This window comes from Mastigoproctus giganteus, chromosome 13 (assembly GCF_048544385.1).
Source record: "Mastigoproctus giganteus isolate SK-2022 chromosome 13, ASM4854438v1, whole genome shotgun sequence".
NCBI classification, from domain to species: Eukaryota; Metazoa; Arthropoda; class Arachnida; order Uropygi; family Thelyphonidae; genus Mastigoproctus; species Mastigoproctus giganteus.
Genome location: NC_143587.1, coordinates 113,340,628 through 113,362,799, shown reverse-complemented (window position 1 = coordinate 113,362,799; position 22,172 = coordinate 113,340,628). Strand labels below are relative to the sequence as shown.

The following is a 22,172-nucleotide window of genomic DNA, read 5'->3' as shown; positions in this document are numbered from 1 at the left end:
ACAATAGTATTTTATTTTGCAATATAAGTGGTTTTGCAGACTGATTTTTGTACAGCAAGATTTAGGGCCAATAACGACTTCATATCACTATTTCTCACTGAATGTTTTTCCTGTTCAGGAAAATTAAATTCAAATAGTTATATTCATAGCCACAGCAGTTTAGTTTTTAAAGAAAATACAATAGAAATCTGGCATCCTGGCGACACAGCACATGCTGGATTTTTTAAGGTTATGCACATAGCCGTATTCTGGAGTAACTTATTTTTGATAGATAATTAATTAAATTTTGAAAATTTAACTTATTACAAGATCCTCCTTGAATACTTTGTCAAATGGCCATCGGAAATTCCTGTATGAGTCATGAGTTCTTCACTTGCATAACCTATGGCACATATTCAAAGGTCAAGCTAGTTACTGATCATAGCTCAACTGACAATTTTCTTTGTTCTCAAAATAAGGAGTATACCAATCTTAAATTAAAAGAACCTGAGTTGCTGAAGAAACAGGTGCTTGCTTTAGAAACAAATTTAACTGTGTTCGTCAGGGACTCGCAATTCGATTAACCTGCTATATGGTACACACCTGATTTGGATCACAGAAAAGAAAAGCACATATTGCCCTGGTCAAAATAATTTTATTTTATTGATTGATTCAATGGTCAGGGAAATTGGTAACGTTTTTGTAATAAGGGTAGGTGGACTTGAACCAAGGTGTGTCTGCTAGGAGCAACAGTTAATGATGTCCCCCAACTGTCAGGTTACATCATTAATTGTTTTAGGAGGATAAAGGCAGCATTATTATTCATGTGGGGAATAATGATATTAAGCACATACAAACTGACAATTTGTTGGATAAAATTAAGACAGTGCAGAAAAGATGCCATGAGTTAGGTTAGTATTTGTGTCTACAATTCTTCTTGGGCATAATAGGAGGGACTATAGCTGAAAACCATGTGGATTGACTCGAGACTTGAAGTATTCTGAAGCTTTTGGGGAATTTTTATCAACATGATCCACACTCATAGGTAGAGGGAATTTATTTTGTAGAGATGGATAATTTGAACAAAGGTGGTGCAAGGTTTTGACAATACCCTAATCATTGACAATACCCGAAGGGTTTAGGGGAACTACTAGTTAGAGGGAAATGGGGCAGTGTTCTCCCCAGAAAATTTTGCCAGCCAGGTGGGGAAGTGTAATACTGTACTTTGCAATATTATAAAATTTCCTGTTATTTATAAATGTGACTTAAGCAATCCAGAACAAATTACAGTATTAATTAATTAATTTAACGTTATATGCCCCTGTTGCATTGACCTCAATCGCATAGTATGTTCGAATTAATATTGCTTGAGATCAGTGAGCAGTACCATACGGTACCACGAGAATCGCTTAAGTTTTAGCTGGTCTGTGCCCCCACATTCAGTAGATCCCGAGGAGAATACTGTGGGAGTAATATAAATATGCTTTTATCTGATGATATGGGTCAAGGTAAGACTCTTGCACACCTTAAGAGTTGTTCTTGATGTGTGCAAGCATTGATTCACATGTTATCTTGCCAGTATTATGGATTATTGACAAGATGTTCTGAGAATAGCAATGTTTCAAATGAGTGGGAAGGTAATGCTAGGGAAGCAAGCCTAAATAACTTTGGGGGGGGATGTCAGGATAATAAATTATACAAGAATGCTTGGCTTTAACTGGATATACAATAATGTCAGGGGTGTTGTCAAAAATGAATTGGAACACCTAATTAGAACTAACGCTGACATAATAGGACTATTGTAACCTGGTGCCACCTGGAAATAGAGGTGGATGACGAATTTTACTATGGTATGTACAATGTATTTAGGAAGGATAGGGGAAATAGAAGGGCTGATGGAATCGTGCTCCTTATCAAAAGCAGCCTGAACATGAAAAAAACTTTCCCGGATTCAGAAGTTGCACATGCTAGTATAGAGCCTGTTTGGTATGACTTAGTCGGAAGAAAACATATAATGAGAGTGGAAGTAAGCTAGAGACCAGAAGATTGAATATGGCTGTCTTTTCTGTTAGGCATCTTACACACTGTACCTAGGTTCTGAAAAAACAGGACCCCAAAAAAATATAATAGGATTCAGCATGGTCATTTCAACAATTTTATTCCAAAAATAAAATTCTGCAAACTAATTTTTAAACACAGATTTCTATGATGAATTCTTCCTTCAGCTTTTTCTGTTGGCTAAATTATTATTGTCGCCAAAGTTCGCATCGTGAGTGAGTGAGTTAGTCCTGGAATAATTGTTGTGGAAATAACTTCAAAACTAAATTTATAGAAACTCTTTAAAATTTCTTTAAAAACAAAATTTAGAAATAATACAAGAACATTTTAATAGGTTCGTTAAAATGTAGTGAAGCCTCTGAATGAAGAGTACCTGTGGCCTATGAACACCAAAAGACAGCACTGATTATGAAAATCATAATGACAACCTCTACAGGTAGATGGAATAGGCTAACAAGTATAAATGTCTTGAAGGAAAATTCACCACGGCAAACAATTTTTAAATCAACTAGATGATTATTTGCACCAGCATGTTAGGGAAAGTAATAGGGGAAAGAATATTCTAGATCTAATAATCACCCACGAACTAGGTGATATTAGTGTTGACTATACAGGAACCATTATCAAGGAGTGATCATTGAGTTGGATGGTAAAAAGAGAGATTGCAGTTGTTAAATGTAGTGGAATGTGTTCTTAATTTCAAAAAAGAAAGATTATTATGACAGCTTAAGGCAGTGATTTTCAACCAGGGTGCTGCAACAACATTACAGAGGGTGCCACATAATTTGGATTTAAGTTACTTAAACTTTTTTTTTTATTTATATATTTATTTCATTTTTTATTGTAATATAAGATTTTTGATTTTTTCGTTTTAATTACTGGAGAGTATTATACAGAAGAGTTCTACATATTATATTGAGGTAAGCTTCTTTTATTATTTTACATATATTGATATAAACGTAGACCGTATTGAGCATTACAGCTCTGGTTCATACTATCAAATTCATTATAAAAAGGTACATCCTTATTATTGTGTTCCATAAACCACAATGACAATAATGTCAACTGATCATTCTATTTATAATTCCAAGATAAAAATTAATACAAAAACCTGAAATTATAAAAGATAACAGTGTCATTACATACAATATTATGTTACAGTTAACCTTTTGCGCTTCCTTGTCGAGTGGGATTTGACATATGCCCCAGGACTTATGTATCAAATTAAGCCTGACGATATACATATTTTTTTAATATTTTATATATATATATATATATATATATATACACATACACACACAGGGTGTCTCGAAAATATTGGTACAAACATTTAGGTGAGGTAGGTAACATCTAAAGGAATGTGAATCGCATAGGAACCCATAACCAGAAACGTCACCGTAAGTTGGTACACGGCGCTGTTCATCAGTTCACGAGAGGGAAAAATTTCTGGTTTATTCATTCAAGCAGTAGTCGCCGCCCGAAGAGCAGGCATCGATATACGAACTGCGAGCTGGCAGACATGCACCTATTGTATGGATTAGCAGAGGGCAATGAATGAGCCGCTCAACGAATTTAGGGAGAATGCTTCCCAGACAGACATGTACCGGACCACCATTTGTTTGCATGTGTGCATCAAATTTTGTGTGATTATGGGTCATTTGGAAGTAACAGGAGTAGTACGGGCAGACCACATTCGACGCGAACTCCCGCCATTAAAGAAACTGTTGAATGCCATCCAGAATAATCCTACTACCAGCACACGTGCTGTTGCCTCTGCCTTAGGACTGTCTTGTTGCAGTGTATAGCGTGTCTGGCACGACGATTCCTTACACCCCTTTCATCTCCAAAGGGTTCAGTTACTGCTCCCCCAAGATCATACTGCACATGTGGCTTTTACGCAGTGGTTTCTCCAAGAAAGTGTTCAAGACTTGAATTTTCCAGCCTATGATTTGTTCACAGATGAGGCTTATTAAACTCAGGAAGGCTTATTCAATCAGCACAATGCTCATGTGTGGGCTCATGACAACTCACACTATGTGCGCCCCCATGCGGCACAACATCGCTTCGCAATAAATGTGTGGACAGGTATGGTCAGTGACTGCTTAGTTGGCCCATACCTGTTATCATCCCGCATGAACTCTCCTAAATATCGGATCTTTCTTGAACAAGTTCTATCAGGATTACTTGACGATGTTCCAGCAAATGGGAGACGCAACGTTTGGTTTCAACGTGATGGGGCTCCTGCCCATTATGGAAGGTGTGTTCGTGACCATTTGAACAGGCATTTTGGGCGTCGATGGATTGGCCGTGGTGGACCCGTTGCCTGGCCCCCACGCTCACTGATTTATCAAGCCTCGATTTCTTTCTGTGGGGGCCCTCAGATCTATCGTGTATGAATCGCCTGTGGAGACGGAAATAGATCTCGTGGCGAGACTCGTCTGCACTGTTGCTACTGTCAAAGAAACTCCAGGTGTGTTCGACCGTGTCCACCAATCCATGCTGTGTCGGTGTCAAGCATGCATCGCGTTTCGTGGTGGAACCTTCGAGCATCTGTTGTAACATTGTGATATGCATCCATCTCGTACTCCATTGTTAATGTTATGTCAAATAAATGTTTGCCACTAATTACTGGCTCGTGTCATTTCTGCTTCTTGTGCCTCTGCTACTACTTTCCCGTGATGTTTCCGGTTATGGGTTCCTATGCAATTCACATTCCTTTAGATGTTACCTACCTTCCCTGAATGTTTGTACCAATATTTTTGAGACTGTGTGTGTGTGTGTGTGTGTGTGTGTGTGTGTGTGTGTGTGTGTGTGTGTGTACACAGAAAGAAATGGATCTAACAGGTAGAAAACCACTGGCTTAAGATGTTGCATGGCCTCTATCAACTGAGGAAATAGCTCGCAGGATGCAAATGCATTAGAAGTATGGTATACCTTTAAAGCGGTAGTCACAGGAAGCCTCGAATGCTTCTATACTCTTAAGAAAATACAGTATGAGATGAATAAATAATGAGCTAGCCAGTTAGCAGAAAAAGATGGATAGAGCGATGTTATGTACTGATGTCTGTCGATGTGATGTACTGATGTCTGTAATGGCTAAAAATTTGTAATACTTTTACATAGAAAAGGTTAGGTTGACAAAGGCAGATTAAGAAATTACTCGCTAAGAGAGCAAAGAGTAGGGTCAAGAAATTTTTCACAATGCAAAGAGAAGAGAAGTATGGATCAGATCGAACCTTTGTATAATGGGCGTGGAAAAGTCTTAGATAACCCAGCTGATGTTGTGGATTTCCAGCTTCACTTATACAGTGAAGCCTGAAAATCAGAAGATTGTGATTAAATTAGCAATATTAAATTACTGTCATATAAGTTAGTGCAATAGTATCATTTCTATACACAGTAAACCAACCGAAGTTATGCAGTGGCATCATTACATAATATCTCATATTGTGAATTCCTTCACGAGTTGCCCATCTCATTATACCTCGAATGAATTGTCCCTATGTAGAGAAGATGTTTGTTTGTTGTTATTTGGTTTCTAGGAGCATTAGCAACTAAGGCCATATTGCTCCGGGGATATGCTGTGGTCAGTCCCTGACCTTTCCGCATCCTCCGTATTTGGTGGGTCACAGGCTCGAACCCCGGTCTAATCAAGAACCGTGTGCTACGCACTGCTGCTCCTGCTCACCTGGCTACAGAGGCGCCTATGTAGAGAAGACTGTTGCTATTTATTAGCATTAGCATTAGTAGAGGTATATGATGCAAGAAAGCAAGCTTGTACATCATCAGCCAATAAAAAAAAAAAAAAAAAAAAACTCCCCATTTCACCCATCCATTCTCACCAAAAGTTTCTCCACTTCTTCCTTGAATTTATTTAAGCTGTCAACTTCCACAAGGACAGATGGAAGTTTGTTCCAGCAATCAACCACCTGCTGGCTAAAGGCAAATTTCCACACATCTATTCTACAACTGTCTTTCCACAATTTGAATTTATGCCCCCTCAGGTGCATAATCTGAGCAGGAGGAAGAATCCCATTAGCATTGAGCTTTCTCAAATCATTCAAGGCCTCAGTCAGATCTCTGTACTTATCCTTAATATCTTCATAAATACTTGTTGCTTTTGCTTGAATGGTCATTAAACTCAGGGGGACTCGCTTCTGAATGGATTTTCCATTCATATTATTAACAGCATTTCCAGCTTCGATATAGCACCTGAACGCTGTTTTGTGATCACTGTTGATCTTAAGTGTGTTAATCCTTTGACAGTGCACATATAGTGCACTGTCCTTTAAAATAGTATTCACTGTTGAAGCAGCAAGACCTAATTCCCTTGCAATAGATGAAAAACTTTGTCCTGCTTCTTAATTAATCATCTTCATTTCTGAATCAATTTTGTTTCGTTTCCACTTTTTGTCGGTCGCTTTCCCTTCATAATTGTAATACGTAAATAGGAATGAAGGTTTCTGAAAAATTTTTTTTTCTTTTTATGTGATTGAAGATTTCAGTGAAGGGGAACACATTTCACCATAATAGCATAAAAACCCAAACAATTTCGGTTATCGGTATTATTGCAAATGCAATAAGATCGAGTTTACTACCCATTTATAATTAGACGCACTAATAGAAAAGTCCAGTAAAATGGAAAGTGCAGATTGTTTTTGTTGTTTTATGGTCATGACCTCCAGAAACATGCTTTAGAAAATATCAGAAAGGTGTTCAAAATTGATTCTTATAACGGGATCATATGATAATGATGAAAGTGTAGTGCAGTTTCCATTATAAATATAACATTTTAGAGAGATAAATAGCTTAGTATATAGCAAAATTTTCAACTTCCAAGGACTTGGAACAAATTACAAAAAAAAACAAAAATCACAATGTGTTATTGGGTTCACATTACGATATTTTCACAATATCTCCATTTTTTCCTACTGGATGCAAAATCCATTTCCATGATTTTTTTAAGTTTGCACTGGTCGGCAAAAACTTAAGTAAAGTTAAATTTCTGTAAGTCGGCGAGTTCCTGTATATCTCAAATAAGTAACACTTCCCTGGTAGAGATTAATTCTTGGCTGGGTTGTCAGCTGCTTTACCATTGGGGTACCTATCCACTCACCAATGAGTGGTCTGAAATGGCAGTCTGGTTGGTGGTTCCCTCTGAGAAATAAGTAAAAATAGTCTTCTCTGTTGGGGAAGCATTACATTATTCAAGGTATAATGAGTTAGGCAACTAGTTGTGAAGGAATTCACAGTGTGATGCAGTGGCATCATTACATAACATTTCAACTTTGGTTGGTTTACTGTGTATAGAAATGATGCTATTGCACTAACTATTATGACAGTAAACTCTTCTTGCAGTCAGAGGCCTTTTAGCCCTAAATCCTATATGTATCAGATTATAAGGAAAACTTTCAAGTCCAAAGGCAAATCAAGTTTCTGGAGTTGATAGCATATATACCCTATAATTTTGAGGGAGATCACAAGAGTGCACTGAACCGCTCAGGTTAATTATGAGAGCATCACTGGACTCAGGTAATATTCCCTTCGATTGGAGAAGTGCCATTGTATTGCCAGTACATAAAGGCAGTTCTGTGACTGAATTGGCTAACTACGTAATATCAGTCTAACTTCAGTGGTAGGGAAAATGCTCTTAATTTTTTTGGTTTTTAGGAGCTAATGCTCCTTAAAACCAAATAACAACAACAAACAGCAACATAATTTTATATTGTACAGTACTGTATATTGTATTAAAGCTTTTTTTTTTTTTACATTAAGAACAATAAAAAATGCCCCCCCCCCACAAGTTGCATTCGATTTAATGGACTTTCAGCATTAACAAACATCCCTTCTCCCCTATTAGCCTGTTAAATCGAGGGGTTACTGCATATATATATATATTTATTTATTTTTTTTTTTCAGCCTCTCACATCAAGCTGTCTCTGGCCATAGGACTACTGTTGACTGGATGTTAGACCATTCTTGGTGCATTCTAGATACTGTTGTGCACAAACATCCTAGCAGTATCCGTGATACTTGCACCAACTTAGGTTGCACTATGAGCCATTCTGTCACTGAATTTTATACCCCATTCCCTGTGGTATCTGACTACCTGGTAGTGTGATATGGTCACATGACACTATCTCTGATGAACAGTCATTTCCTTGGATGGTGATGCTGTACCTAATAAACTGGCCACTTATTGTACAATCATGAGATGAGGTAGTAGAACAAGTTAAGCCTATTCCCAATAAGCTTAATGTGATTCTGCATATTTACTATAATTAAAAAAAAAATTTTTTTTTTTTTTCTGCAAGTCAGATATCACTAAGCAAAGAAACTGACTAACTCTCTTTGATGGCCAAGCATTCTCAGTAGTCTCTGACATGGATAGACACACATTATTAACCTCTACAACTATTTAGACTAAGATGCATTTAGGGCTAAAGCCTGCAAGTAAATTTAGACTAACTCAAAATGATGCCGCCTCATAAATATTCTGTTTATTCAGAAATAGCTGTGTATTAATGATGCTATTGCACCCCTCTACAACTATATAAAATCATACCTGAGCCAGAGAAGAGTCATTTGGTTATGGCAAATTTCAGCAACACTCCAGACCTGTCACATGGGGTTGTCCTCAAGGCTCAGTCCTGGGATTCCTTTTCTGGACTGTTGTCCTCAACGAGTTCTTTGAGATGGACCTTGGGCATGCTGAAGCAAGCCTTTGCCATTAACCTGGTTCTCATCTTCCACATAGACATGCAGGCTTAACTGGAACGTCAGGCAAATGACACTCTAAGCAGGCTTCATCAGTGGGCATCCTTCATAGACTAGCTATCTCTGATGAGAAGACACCAATCCACCAGCCTCCCACCATTAAGGTCACGGGAACCTCTGTTAAAATGTACCCAGAAATTAAATATCTTGGGATAATCATAGATGCAAAATAGATATTCCTTCGTCTTATTAAGTATCTGGCCACCAAAGTAAAAAAACTGTTGCAATGCCCCCCAAGGGGGAGGGGGGCATTTCCAAATAGTTTTTTACATGTGGACTGGTACCTCAAGTGGAGAACGTTGCACATGATCGTTAAGGCTGTCGTTATCCCCATTATTTGCTATGGAGCCATCGTGTGGTGCACCAGGGCCACTCTTGCTTCCAAGCATAACCTGGATTCCATACAACGGATGGTCCTACTTATTATTACAAGGGCATGCTGCACTGTAAGCACACCAGCATTTTAATTCCTTGTAGGCGCCACCCCCACCTACTCCATCTGGATATTTTCAGGTATGGGCTTTTCCAGTGCTTAAAAGGAATGAGACTACTAAAGTGTTACTAAAATGTTTGCTATCACTAATCTGAAGCTTCCTCCCTGGTTTTGCCCAAGTTTACAGGTTACCTTTCTTTTAATTGGATATGGACCCCATGACCAAAAACTGACAAATTCCAAGAGTTGCACCACATCATGTCTCAATATCCCAGCTATGAAATTCTCTAAAACTGTCTATTCAAATCTATTACTAACATCCTTAAAGACCACTAGTACCAGTACCTAATGGAGGACGACTACTACATTGCTTATGCCTCATTTGCCCAAGCTGTCTTCCAGAAAAGAAGATCCAATACCCAACATGGACTGCACACCATCACTGTCTCCTGATATTAGTTACATGACTGAAGTTGATAACTCCATCTGCCTGAAAAAATATTTGCTGACACTGTACTCTTCCAATGTGGGATTTACTAATTCTGACCCATTCTTGACTATTCCCCCTTGCTCTCTTTGGTGCCTCCGTAGCCAGGTGGGAAGGAGCAGCAGTGCGTAGCACACGCTTCTTGATTAGACCGGGGTTCGAGCCCGTCACCACCAAATACGGAGGATGCAGAAAGGTTAAGGAATGACCACCGCATATCCTGGAGCAATATGGCCTTAGTTGCTAATGCTCCTAAAAACCAAACAACAACAACCTTGCTCTCTTTGAACTTTTTTTTTTTTTTTTTAGGCCTTCTCCAGGAAGCTCATTCTCACCAGGGTTGACTTAGCCAGAGTAAGAGTAAAATTGGACCTTCTGGCTCAGCTCCCCATGCCATGGATGGAAATTAGGGATCAGTGGTTTTCCAAGGATCCTAGGCTAAGAGGCTAGATGAACAGCAGAACCTATCACTTCACAACATAAACCACAAATCATACATACACACTACTGGCCTTTACAGGGAACTTTATAACAACACATGAATACATATGGTGGAGTTGTGGGGAACCACCAGTGCCACTTGACCCCCAACACTATGTCCACCATTGCACATCACTCAGCAAGGCAATAAAATTGCCAAACAGAGAAATGCATTTTCCAGAAAAAATAAATAAATAACAGTACTGTTAGGAAGTCTGTATACAGGATTCAATTTGTTGTATGTATTTGCAAAAAAAAAAAAAAAAAAAACCTACTGGTGGACTGCATAGATATTTTGACCAGAAATACAGGGTATCCACAAACTTCCCTTGCAAATCTGAAATCACTTCCAGATGATAGAGGATATCTTCAAGTTTCTTAACACCAACAAGAAAAGTGTGCTCTGAATGGCAGTGTAATCATAAAACTGTAATCATGGCAGAATTTACCAGCCCAAGAAGGTGCAGTGCATACTTTGTTTCAGTGAGCCTATGCCACTACTGTTATACATAGATTTCAAACACAGCTTAAATAGAAGCCACTATGTAGACCCATATTCTGCAGTGGTGCAGAAAATTCATAAAGGATGTCTTTTTGTGCAATCATCCTGGCAATGAAGCTGGTTTGAGGAGGTTTAACCCAAGGAAATTTGAGACATGCCAGCCATGAGTTTAATATGTCAAGGTCAACAGTGTGTAACATGTTACTTTGCCATCTGAGGATGAAACCATACAAGTTACAGCTCATACAGAAGCTGTTGATCAATGACAAACCAAGAGTATAGAATTTTTTCATTATGATTATAGTCCTACAATTATGCTGCACTAGATGAACAGCATAATTTATCATGCACATTTTCCTATTGCTGAATAAAAACTTCAAGGTGTCCTCTATCACTTGAAAGTGATTTAAGGTTTATATTGTGTACCCTATTTACGTAAAGGAAGTTTGTGAACACTCTATATATTTGATAAAAATGCTATGTGATACATGACATTACTTTTATGACTACTTTAGCAACAGTCATCCAGCTTTTTGACTGAGGAATAATGACAATTTTCAGTGCTATTACTTGCCACTTTTACTCGATTGAGAAATGGTGATCATTTAATAGCTGTGTACAAAGTTTGTTCATGTATGCAGATTCCATAGCATTGGAATGTGAAGTACCAGTCAAGATTTTCCTAGGCATTACATTGATTGCATGCTAATGTTTTAAGAAATGAAAATTCTTGCTGTTTGTGGACAAGGCTGTATGCAGAAATTTAAAAGAGAAGAGATTTTTACCCATTAAATGGGAGTGGGTGTATCCTGTTATATTAAAAAAATTCTCTGTGCACAGAAACAATGATTACGCTATTCTGCATTTTGAGAAAAAATTCGCTGATGTTTTCTCAGAAAATGGTGTTTCTAAATCATTTTCTAATGCTGAATTCAAAAATGACTTCAGTTTGTGTCCATCACGTTGGGTTTCTTCAAAAATCATGAAAAAAAATTTGATTTTTCACAAATTTTTATTAATTTTGGCGGAATATGTGTACTAAAGTTACCATATAACAGGATGCTACTTTTATCCGACTTATATTTAAATACATGTTGAAAACGCCAGTAAAAAGTCCACTAAACACTCACCTTTCATTTTAAAAACTGATCTACAATGGGTCAAATTTTTGTTTCTTTGGTTTTCTTGCAGATACTTCTTTACAGTCCCTTTTCAGTATCCAGCAGTAGCCAGCCATCATGTTGCCATTCCACCTCCCCGATACCTTATTTCCATGTCTTTAATGCCCTGGTGAAACCTCTCACCCTGTTCTTGATAACAATTCCTAGATTTTCTGGGAAGTATCCAACGTGGGAGTGAGAAAAAAAATGTACCTTGACATGTTGTAACCCAGCTTCTTGAAGTTTGCCAATGTATTTTCATCTATATTCTTGTAGTCTGGATCCTTGTTGTTCCCTAAGGAATTCTCAACAATGGACCTGAAGCTAATCCATGCCTGTTTATCTCTTTTCTTCATGGTTCCCTCATTTGACGGAACTACAAATAAAAGAGAAAATCTTGGTCCCTCATCACTTTGTGAATTTGAGGTCCAACAAAAATACCTTGTTTTAGCTTTTCTTGGGTGATCGATGGGAATTTAGTACAAAGGTAATTGAAGCAGGGACCTTCCTGAGATCCTGTTGAAGTAGTGTATGCTTGTCAATAACTTCAAGTTTCTTTCAAATGTATAGAGTAAGCTACTAGAATTGATCCATATTTATTTCCTTTCACAAACTGTTTCATTAAACCCAGTTTGATATGGAAGGAGGAGAGTTTTCAGGTCTACCTTTGTTTTTGAACTGTGTTCTTTGATCCAGGGAACAAATTGCCCCTCTTTGACCAGACCTTGATATTCCACTGCTTACTCCTTGCCCGATTGTCCCACTTTTGTAAGGCTATACAAAAATGCAAGGCATATTTGTATGGCCAGATTGCCATCCAAGTAACGTGCATATTATTTTAAGTCAGAACCATGTTCTTCATATTTAATGTTAGCATCAGTAGTGGCATATGATGCAAGAAAGCAAGCTTATACATCAACTAAAAAAAAAAAAAAAAAAAAAAAACCATTTCTCATCTCACCTACACCTATCCATTCGTTCCACAAGTTTGTCCTGTTTTCCTTGAATTTATTTAAGTTATCAGCTTCCACAACGACAGTAGTTGATTGCTGGAAGTTTATTCCAGCAATCAACTACCCACTGGCTAAAGGCAAATTTCCGCACATCTATTCTGCAAATATCTTTCCTCAATTTGAATTTATGCTCTCTTAAGTGTGTAATTTGAGCAAGAGGAAGAATCCCATTATCATTGAGCTTGTTCAAACCATTCAAAGCCTATACACCTCAATCAGATCATCTCACAGGTGCCTAGTCTCCGGGCGCTGCAATTTGCAGAACTTAGGCCTTTCTTGGTAAGAGCATCCCTTTGTTCCCCTCACCAATCTCACCCTTCTCTGTACTCGTTCCAGAAAATCTACATCCTTCCTAAAATGAGGCCTCCAGACCTCTCTGTAATACTCAAGGTGTGGCCCGACTATTGTGTTTTACAAAGGGACAGCAAAATGTTTAATTTAGAGAGGGGAATTAAAGATATAGATTGAGGAGCAAAGGGCAATTAGAATTCCTGTGTCCACAAGATGGTTCAGCATGAGGCAAGAAGAATTACTGATGAAAAAGAAGTTACTGATTTCAAAGGAGGGCACAATTGGTGCTTCTGGTTCATGAAATTGAATGGACTAAGCATGTGTACACGCACTAGACTTCCCCAAAAGATGCCTGAAAGCTATGTGCAGAAGGTCCTTGAATTTCATTGTTTTGTCATTCAATGTCGGAAGACACATCAGTTTGAGTTGGGACAGATTGCAAATATAGACAAAGTCCCCCTTCAATTTGATGTCCCAAGTAACAGAACTGTTGATAAGAAGGGGGTTAAAACTGTAACTGTGAAAGCTTGTTGTGCCGACAGAACCAAGCTGCCTCCTATGCTGATTTTCAAACGCAAAACAATGCCAAAAGAAGACATTCCTTGAGGAGTGATTGTCCACGTTCATGACAAGGGTTGGATGGATTAGGATGGGATGAAGATCTGATTTGAGAAAGTTTGGAGCAGGAGACCAGGTGGGCTCTTACGCAAACCTGCCCTATTGGTGCTTGATCAGTTCAGGGCACACATAACAAAAAATACAAAAACGATTGCTGCAGAGCAAAAAACAAAACTTGCCATCATACCTTGACATCCCAGCCCCAACCACTTGATGTCAGCATTAACAAACCCTTCAAAACTGACATGAGAGACGAATGGAACCAATGGATGAAGTCTTCTGGGGACAATTTGACACCAGCAGGAAGAGTGAAGAAACCAACTATAAGAGAAGTTTGTACCTGGGTGAAAAGATCCTGGGATAATGTCAAGATTGAGATCGTTGTCAAGTCATTTAAGAAGTGTGGCATTTCAAATGCCATAGATGGAACTGAGGACAAGGCGATATATGAAGACAGTGATTCGTCATCAGACATAGATGAGGACAAGCTAATGGATGGGAATTTTGACAGTGATGAGGAGTTGTATGAATTTTATGATGAATAAAACTTGAGTTCAATAACTTTATGTAATACGTTTTTTTTTTTTTTTTTTTCAAATTTTGGGCCACAAAATTAAGGTGCTTCTTATACATGGGGAAATACGGTAATTCTCTTGCTAGTTTTCATGCTTTGAAAACAGTTGAGAGATGGATTCAGTGTCTCCAGGTGTGTAGATTTCAGTTTCATTCTCAGAAGCCTCATTTTCAGTACTCTCTGATGCTACATTTGTAGGCATGGAAATAACCACATGGTCTAATGGGCAGATGGAATATTAGGATACACAATACCCTTCTTACTCTTTGCATTGTATCCCTCTACATTAACTAAGCAAAAGTAACAGTCATCACGGTGGTTTGTATGCTCCCACCAAATCATGCGAATTGCAAATGGCATAGCCTTCTTTTTACCATTTTTTCACAATCTCAATGTTTCAGCACAGGTTTGACAAAATTTATGTGGAGCTCATTGTTTATCTTAGTCACAGAGTTTCACTCCAAAATAAGCACAATACACATATTTTACAAATACTATAATATCTTTGCTTTGCTTGTGAACTACATAAGTCCCGCTAATATAACAAAATAAGTTCGTATTGTTCAAACACTCACGTGAAGACTTTTTACTTACCTTGCTCTGCATAGAACTCTCAAGGTCAAGAAATAAATGACTGAAGGCAGTGCCGACCGGGCTAGCCGAGTGGGTAAAGTACCTTCCCGGCAACCCAAAGGTCGCGGGTTCGATTCCCGCCTCGGGCTTGGATCAAAGTACTGCAAAAACCTTGGGAGGTGCAATATGGCCGCAGAAGCCGATGCGCCAACAACTACCAAATCAAAAAAAAAAAAAAAAAAACTGAAGGCAGTGTTGCCAACATGTGAATATTTAATTTACAGATTCCCAGTATTTGCTCCTAACTTAATACATTCAATAATACAACTCATAACATTAATATAAGTAATTTGTAAAAAAAAGTACGTCGTAGAAAAAAACAAATAACATTTCTGGAATAAGGAGTAAAAACTGAGTTAAAAACAGCTATCAGTTTACAAACATCAAAAACCATGCAGAGTGTGTTATAGTGAGTGATCTAATTATCCATAATGAATATGAAGTGCCCTAAACAGAGGCATTTATATTCATTTTTGCTATAAGTTGATTGTGTGTTAACAAATGAAATTTCTTAAAGTTGTTATTTCTTAAAACTTAATTGAAACACATGTATATAATGATAATCAGTAAAAAAAAACAAAAAAAACTTGATAATCAACCAAGAAAACTTGAAAACTTGATATTCAATTGCATTGAATTTAATTTTTCTGAATTATTGAAACTGGCTATACTGTGACTTCTGCAAAGTGGACACACTCCCTATAGTGGGCAGTTCCTTCTGACCCAATGATGTCTGCTTTAGAGAGGTTTCATTATACAATGATAATATTCTTGCTAAGTTGATTAACACAGCAGTAGTTGCATGGAACCTGACAGGTGCCAACCCCCCCCCCCCTTTTTTTTTTTTTACTAGAAAAAGTTTGTTTTCCTATTTTGCTTGTTTCCGATATTTTTTTCATAATGTATTGCAGTACTTATTGTAATTTTTTAATTTTAATTAAAAAGTAGAATATTCAAAAAATTTTCTTTTTTTTACACATAGTATTTTTAAGAAAAACAAATAAATTAATACTGCTGAAAATGGGAAAAAGTTTATCATAAAATATAAACACGAAACAGTCACTTCTCCATTTTCTAGTGTAGAGAACCATACGAGCACAAAATTTAAAACTTGTATTTACACCACATAATAATGTGTTTTGTAAAACAAATGAAGGAATTCACAAAAAATAATAATTGAAACAAGAAACCATTTTACATCAATAATCAAAACAAAAAAAGGCATTTTATACAATAATAAAAAATAAAACAAAGAGGAACTACTTTCTTTAGCCTTCAACACACACACACCAATTTCAAACTACACGTGAACAATGTGTTTGTTTACAAGATAGTAAAGCAAAACTAGCATGTTGAAGCAAAAGGCAAAACAGTAAATAATCAAGTGGAACCTGACAGGTTTTTTTGTATTTTTTTTTAATACCAAGATGCAGACCATAGTGACTATAAAACAAGATGTCTTTTTTATTATCACTGTGGCATGCACTTCCAAAACAACTTAAATAAAACTGTGACTATAGGCGCCTCTGTTGCCAAGTGGGCAGGAGCAGCAGTGCATAGCACACGCTTCTTGATTAGACCGGGGTTCGAGCCCCTCGCCACCAAATACAGAGGATGCGGAAAGGTCAGGGAATAACCACCGCATATCCCGGAGCAATATGGCCTTAGTTGCTAATGCTCCTAAAAACCAAATAACAAACAAACTGACTATATATAGGAAGGTATAAAAAAAAATTCTGATTTTTAGCTTTAGATTATAAATTCAGATTAATGCTCAAAAGATATTTTCATAGGGCATGTGTCAGGTCTTGCATGATTGTTAATGGGTTAATTGTAAAATTTCTATGACCTGTGCACTCTTTTATAGCACATCTATATATTTTTTCACCTGTAACCGGACACTCCAGTGATTTTCTTTTCCTCACATAATGCACTCACTTATGCCTTCAGTTTAACAAAGATGTTTGTGTAGCATCTGTGACATCCCATTTTATTTTAATTATAAAAAATCAATTTTTATTTTTTTATTGAATTGTAAACAGTGATCCATTAATTACAGTTTAATAAAATGAAGAATTAAAATAAATCAGAGGAACCAGTAATAACGATAAAGTTTTCGTCGTATTTTTCAGAATTTATGGTCACTTATCCCCTGGTCAAAACAGAGATGCTCATGTTGCATCTGACAGGTGCAATGACAATTTTTGTCAGTTTGTTTTTAACCAGCAAAATCAAAGCCCTACGGAAAGAGTTGACAATTGTCACTGGTGTCTGTTAAATATTAAATAAACAGCTAATGCCTCGTAATTTGTAGTATATTGAAATAAAAATGGAAAATGCTATATAACCAGTTAGAGAATATTGGAAGGAAAAGATACAAGAATTTGATTTCATTTACAAATTTTAAATAAATAGAAAAGGCTTAAAAAGTGGTGTTTATCAGATGAGTTATTAGCAGTGGAAGGTTATTGGGATAAAAAGTTATACCATTTATAGCCTTAAATATAGGTGTAACATGTTTTTAATTTTTCTTTGCAAAAAAAAACACCTATGCAGTACTTTAGACTTTTTTTTTTTTTTTTAATCCTCTCTTATTTGGGTGATTTGAATATTAACTCCTTTATTATCTTTGACTGAAGCAAGTGATATGTAAATCAAAACACCCACGGACCTCAGTCATATGTTTGCCAGACTCTTCCATAATGCAAACCTAGGGATCTTATCAACTGGATATGCTGCAGTAAAGCATAAAGAGTGTATGCTTCAATAATTGGTTGTAAGAGATATGCACTAATTTTAAATTCATTTTTCAGCACATGTATGAAATGATTGAGAATAGGCTTAACTTGATCATACATTTTTACTTTTTTTTGTTTTGCAAAAAAAAAAAAAAGAGATTTCTGGAATTCTCATTTTGTGGGGTCTTGAAGATTCTTCATGTATGCCTCTGAGTTAAATGTAATAATTTAGGTGAAGTTTAGAAATGTATAGCAACATGGAATTAGCAACTTCATAACATCATATAATGTTGAAAAATGTAACTATCATGTGATATTGTTATCTTGCATGTTTGTCCAGTTTTAAATTATGATTCAGAAAGTTTGAAATTGTATTTTGTTTTTATGACCAAGGTAATAATGACAAGATGAATTTGGCTGATTTCTTCAAACGGAAAAACTGGAACTGTGATGCTGATTCATCTTTCTTGGTGTTTCTGTAAGGAATCAGGGGTAAGTATGATTTTAATATATATAAAGAAAAAATAGTTTATAATGAAAATTATGCTGAATATGAGGCAGTTGTTCAATGTTTTCTTATTATATCCAGGCACTGGGGCTATCCTTACACGGTGTTGTATAGGCAGGGGAGGGGGCAATTCAAAGAGCTGTTGAACGTTCTAAATTCTAATTCTTTCTTAGAAAGTTTGGAAACATGAAAATTTATTTAAATCATATGAAGGAAGTTCAGTTTCAATAAGAGCCAAAAGACGTGAAGAATTTTTTTGTGAGGGATGCTTTTGTCCCTCCAATGACATTAGCAATTTTTGCATCAAGGCTGGTGCTTATGCATAGTTTAGAGATGAATCTGTTATCCAAGAGTAGACTTGATGTTGATATTGTTTTATACCGAAGCATCATCAAAAAGGTGAATACACTATTTGTCTAAAACTCAAGGTACTGTTATGTTACCTATTTTGAGACTTATTGGTCATACAGTCGAATCTCATTAATACAAAGGTCAAGGAACCTAAATTTTCGCATTTTGTAATAACAAGGTTTGTAGTAATGCGGTCCCTCAAAAGTGTCAAATTTTTATTTATTTTATTATTATTATTTATTTTATTTTGTTTTGGTACATACTATATATCTAAGAATAATAATAAATAATAATAATAATATCAAAAACAAATGAAAAAATAAATTAAATTAATAAAATAAAATAATAAAAACAAAAGCCTTGTCTAACAATACAGTAATAGGAATAACACATTTTTTAAATATTTCATTTTATTTGTAAGATAAACTAAGAGAAAAGCAATTAACAGAAACAAATGTTGTACAGTGTATATTTTGATATATACAATATTTTAATATCACGGTAAAAAGAATTACAATCTTAATATGAAAGGAGACATACAGACCATTAACTTCTTAATAAATTAATATAATTTAAAGAAAAAATCCAATGTTGATTGCACAGTTTTTGTCCTATATGCATTTTTAACTACATCACATATGTTATCAAATGCAATAGTTGTTTCTTTATCAACGTTACTGCAGGCCAACACATTCTCTATTATGCTCAATGTATTTTGGGCATCTTTTTTTAAATGGCAGTATGTATGCTACTTCACTTTTGCTGTTGCTGATAACAAAAACATCATTTTGTTTGGTGAGCAGCACCTCTTCTGGTGTTGACATTGCTGTGGTAGCAACTTCATAAACTCTTCAAATTTGCCAAAAAAATCCATATGCTCCTTCAAATTCCCCCATTCCTCCATGTTGCTGTCACTGCTGGACCATGTTTTTCGATGACCTTCTCTCCAAAGCCACTTTTTCTGAAGCAGTTGATTATTACACTTGATGCAGTACTATCCCAAGCAATAACAAGATTATGGATAGCATCCAAGACATTCCAATTTAGCTGCAAATTGTTCCCTCTCTGTTGCAGATCAAGTACCTTACAGGCGGGCTCTATATGCTCTCTTGAAGTCATAAATAATGCCTTCATCCAGTGGCCTTCATCAGTTTACATTCTGTAACCAATGTTTGTTTTGCTAATTTCAATCCTATCAGCCTCTTGCATAAAACTGGTGGTATTGGGAGGTAAAAACAACAGCCATATATTTGTCAACTTAAGTGTCTTGGCAGAATGTGCTGTATAATGATCTACAAGCCATTCTTCTGTCCACTTTTGATAACCAAGACTGAAAAATTTTGACCATAAGCCAAACACTTCTATTGGCCTCATAATCACAGGGAAGTTGATTAACTCTTGGCTTGGAAGACTTACCAATCATAACAGGCTCCGCAAAAACGATAAGTGTTTGCCTTTTATTTACATGATTGTTATTTTATATTGTACTTAATACGTAGTCATATAGTTATAGTTACGCTGGTTATTTTTTATTTTTAATTTAGATAAAGAGTTTTTGTGGATTTTACTTACGATAGGTAAAACCGTAATTTCGTTCCATTTTTGTAGCCATTGTTTTTGGATTTAGTGGTAGGGAATTCAAATTTTTTAATTGAGGTAGCTAGGTAGCTCTAACGCATAATTATATAGTAATACGCTTCACTGTTTCTATTTAATAGTTTCTATTCAAATACTATTGACATTTAATTTATTGATTTTATTAATTTAAACTACCATGCCCCAAACTAGAGCAGCAAAGCAACGGGCACAAAGTGGCAGGAGTGCTGTGACTCGGGGGAGAACTGAGGGGGGCAATTCTCCAACGCATCACAGCCTAAAAAAATGTGCAACTTGTGAAATGTTTGCCGAACTCTCTGGAACGGAACATGATATTGCCATGGGGGATGTCTTTGTGTGTGCGCGCGATGTAAGGAGTGTAAGGAAATCAGGCGACAACTCAGCGTTGTTATGGGCCTATATGAGAGTTTGAGGGACAGGGTGGATGCCCTGTCCTTCAAACTTGTAGAGCGGATATCATCTTTCAAGGGCACAAAAGGTGATATAGTTGTACACGTTGGCACTAATGATATTAAGAGTAGAAGACCGGCGGAATTACTCAACAAGTACAGGTCACTGTTGAAAAAAAGCCGTGAAATAGGGTTGAATTTGAAAGTGTCTGCAATTCTGCCCAGACACGATAGGAGGGAGTACATGATGAGAGCCTTGTCGATCAATTCGGCCCTGGAAAGATTGTGCAAGGCTCAAGGGGTAGAATTTTTTTCAGCCTGGACTGTACTTGTTAACAGGAGAGATTGCTTCTACAGGGATGGGATACACTTAAATAGGAAGGGTGCAAGAATATTTGCTGATGCTATCGAGGCAGTGTTAGGTGGGTCGGAAAACTGCTAGTTTGGGGGGATACAAAGACTAATAGTTTAACAGTAACCGCAGGCAGAGGTGAAGGTGATTCTTGCACAACTTCTATTAGAATAAGAAGCGACCTGGAGTGAGGGGTGTTGGGGGTTTCAGGGACGGATGGCAGTCATCATGGAATAGTTGGGTATATGGGATGTGTTAGGGTAACAAGGAATAGGCATAGGAGCATGTATACCAATGCTAGAAGTATAGTAAATAAATTTGATGAATTTGAAGTGTTGGTCAAGACATCAAAGGCGGATATTGTTGGGATAGCAGAGACGTGGTGTCACAAAGATATAAGGAATGCAGAACTGGAATTTGGGGAGTACAATGTGTACAGAAAGGATAGACAGGACAGAAAGGGAGGGGGTGTTATGCTGTTAATTAAGAAAAACATAAAATCAAAGGAAGTGCACCCAGTTAATATAGATGAACAGTGCTCTGTTGAGTCAGTTTGGTGTGAGATAAGCACTGCGAAAGGAAAAATAAGAGTAGGAGTGTGTTATAGGCCTAATGACTTGAATGAGTACAATGAACAATTGTACAGAGAAATAGAGTGGGCCAGTAAATCAGAATGTCTTATAATGGGGGATTTTAACTTCCCAGATATTGACTGGAACTTGTGGGTTGGTCACTCACACACTAGTCAGACTTTTGTGGATTTATTGGATGATTGTTTTCTGCAGCAGCATGTTCGAGAGGCAACCAGAGAAAGTAACACTCTTGATCTGGTTATCAGCAGTGATCATTCCTGTATTAAGAATTTGCAGATAAAGGAACCACTAGGTGGCAGTGATCACAGTGTGCTGAAGTGGGATTTACTCAAAGAGGTAACTACCGTCAGGGGTAAAGGAAAGGGTTTTTGCTTCCGTAAAGGGGAGTACAGTGGTCTCAGACAGTTTTTAAATTCTGTACAGTGGGATCAACTGACGATATTACAAACAGTAAATTCTAAGTGGGAAGCATTCAAGGAATTAATCGTGGAAGCTACTAGACTTTATATACCGATTAAGAAATATCGTTCAGGGTTTAGGCCTAAATGGTTATCAAATGAACTAATGAGACTCGTGACAGAGAAGAAAAATGCATGGGATGCATATAAATTATCAGGTG

The 22,172-nt window shown here is 36.8% G+C and overlaps 1 protein-coding gene across 3 annotated transcripts in view; it reads left to right on the top strand.

The window, feature by feature from the left end:
- Nucleotides 1-22,172, top strand: part of SCCRO3 (defective in cullin neddylation 1 domain containing SCCRO3) — an 81,781-nt gene that overhangs the window by 13,734 nt on the left and 45,875 nt on the right. For all 3 annotated transcript variants that reach the window (XM_090387402.1, XM_090387403.1, XM_090387401.1), the window contains exon 2: nucleotides 18,137-18,235. The gene's annotated coding sequence lies outside the window, so the exon portion shown is untranslated. The remainder of the gene's footprint in view (nucleotides 1-18,136; nucleotides 18,236-22,172) is intronic.